At 48.3% G+C, this 2,583-nt stretch overlaps 1 protein-coding gene across 1 annotated transcript in view; it reads left to right on the top strand.

Annotated features, from left to right (window-relative positions):
• Nucleotides 1–2,583, top strand: part of depdc5 (DEP domain containing 5, GATOR1 subcomplex subunit) — a 393,910-nt gene that overhangs the window by 342,661 nt on the left and 48,666 nt on the right. The window lies entirely within an intron of this gene.

Raw genomic sequence — 2,583 nt, 5'->3', positions numbered from 1 at the left:
TATATATATATATATATATATATATATATATATATATATATATATGTTCCTCCAAATCCGAGGCCATGGTCTTGAGCCGGAAAAGGGTAGAGTGCCCTCTCCGGGTCAGGGAGGAGGTCCTACCCCAAGTGGAGGAGTTCAAGTATCTTGGGGTCTTGTTCATGAATGAGGGGAAAATGGAGCATGAGATCGATAGGCGGATAGGTGCAGCGTCAGCAGTGAAGCAGGCGCTGTACAGGTCTGTCGTGGTGAAGAGAGAGCTGAGTCAAAAAGCAAAGCTCTCAATTTACTGATCGATTACTTTCCTACCCTCATCTATGGTCACGAGCTTTGGGTTGTAACCGAAAGAATGAGATCTCGGATACAAGCGGCCGAAATGAGTTTTCTCCGCAGGGTGTCTGGGCTCTCCCTTAGAGATAGGGTGAGAAGCTCGATCATCCGGGAGGGACTCAGAGTAGAGCCGCTGCTTCTCCACGTCGATAGGAGCCAGTTGAGGTGGCTTGGGCATCTGTTTAGGATGCCTCCTGGACGCCTCCCTGGTGAGGTGTTCCGGACACGTCCCACCGGGAGGAGGCCCAGAGGAAGACCCAGGACACGCTGGGGGGACTATGTTTCTCGGCTGGCCAGGGAACGCCTCGGGATTCCCCCGGAAGAGCTGGCCCAAGTGGCTGGGGAGAGGGAAGTCTGGGCCTCCCTACTTAGGCTGCTACCCCCGCGACCCGACCCCGGATAAGCGGAAGGAAATGGATGGATGGATGGCGTCTGTGCATGGTACTCATAATTACGCAATGCGTAATTACGTACATGGGGAGCTGAGTGACAAGACGTTTTTTGGGCAAGCTTCCGCTTCATACGGTGTTCGAATGGACCCGGTGAGGCGAGGACCACATCCGCTTCGCCCTTAACCCACTAAGCGACAGCCTTAAAGGACGAAGTCTATTTGAAATAGAAAGTTGGTTACGTACTGTAACCCCAGATTCTATGAGTATAGGCGTAGCCCTTTAAGCGTCGGGCCTCACTGGCTCCTAAATGGATGAAGAAAAAGCTATTTGGGAGCCGATTACCCACTCTTAACGTAATTTATACGGACCGGGTGGGGCCCACACAACTGGTGGGCGTGGCCTAAATTTTTCAGTGTAATGCTTGACATGACGGGATAAACCCACTAAGCGACAGCCTTAAAGGGCTACGCTTGTATTCATAGAATCTGGGGTTACAGTACTTAACTAACATTTTGACTGGCTTTTGGTACCAGTCTCGAAAGTTACTTTTCTTTGTTCTGTCTACAGAAAAACAATTCGCCCCTCCTTCCTGCTCAGTGCTGGATCTACAGGTCCTTCTCAAAAAATTAGCATATTGTGATAAAGGTCATTATTTTCCATAATGTAATGATAAAAATGAAACTTTCATATATTTCAGATTCATTGCACACCAACTGAAATATTTCAGGTCTTTAATTGTTTTAATACTGATGATTATGGCATACAGCTCATGAAAACCCAAAATGCCTGTCCCAAAAAATTAGCATATTTCATCCCACCAATAAATGACAAGTGTTTTTAATACAAAAAACGCCAACCTTCAAATAATCATGTTCAGTTATACACTCAATACTTGGTCGGGAATCCTTTTGCATGAATGACTGCTTCAATGCGGCATGGCATGGAGGCAATCAGCCTGTGGCACTGCTGAGGTGTTATGGAGGCCCAGGATGCTTCGATAGCGGCCTTAAGCTCATCCAGAGTGTTGGGTCTTGCGTCTCTCAACTTTCTCTTCACAATATCCCACAGGTTCTCTATGGGGTTCAGGTCAGGAGAGTTGGCAGGCCAATTGAGCACAGTAATACCATGGTCAGTAAACCATTTACCAGTGGTTTTGGCACTGTGAGCAGGTGCCAGGTCGTGCTGAAAAATGAAATCTTCATCTCCATAAAGCTTTTCAGCAGATGGAAGTATGAAGTGCTCCAAAATCTCCTGATAGCTAGCTACATTGACCCTGTGCTTGATAAAACACAGTGGACCAACACCAGCAGCTGACATGACACCCCAGTGACTGTGGAAACTTGACACCGGACTTCAAGCAATGTGAATTTTGTGTCTCCTCTCTTCCTCCAGACTCTGGGACCTTGATTTCCAAAGGAAATGCAAAATTTACTGTAATCAGAGAACATAACTTTGGACCACTCGGCAGCAGTCCCAGGCGAGATGCTTCTGACGCAGTCTCTTGTTCAAAAGTGGCTTGACCTGGGGAATGCGGCACCTGTAGCCCATTTCCTGCACACGCCTGTGCACGGTGGCTCTGGATGTTTCTACTCCAGACTCAGTCCACTGCTTCCGCAGGTCCCCCAAGGTCTGGCATCGGCTCTTCTCCACAATCCTCCTCAGGGTTCGGTCACCTCTTCTCGTTGTGCAGCGTTTTCTGCCACACTTTTCCCTTCCCACAGACTTCCCACTGAGGTGCCTTGATACAGCACTCTGGGAACAGCCTATTCGTTCAGCAATTTCTTTCTGTGACTTACCCTCTTGCTTGAGGGTGTCAATGATGGCCTTCTGGACAGCAGTCAGGTCGGCAGTCTTACCCATG

This window comes from Nematolebias whitei, chromosome 9 (genome assembly GCF_014905685.2).
Source record: "Nematolebias whitei isolate Nwh7 chromosome 9, NemWhi1, whole genome shotgun sequence".
Taxonomy (NCBI): domain Eukaryota; kingdom Metazoa; phylum Chordata; class Actinopteri; order Cyprinodontiformes; family Rivulidae; genus Nematolebias; species Nematolebias whitei.
This window is presented reverse-complemented; position numbering and strand designations above follow the sequence as displayed.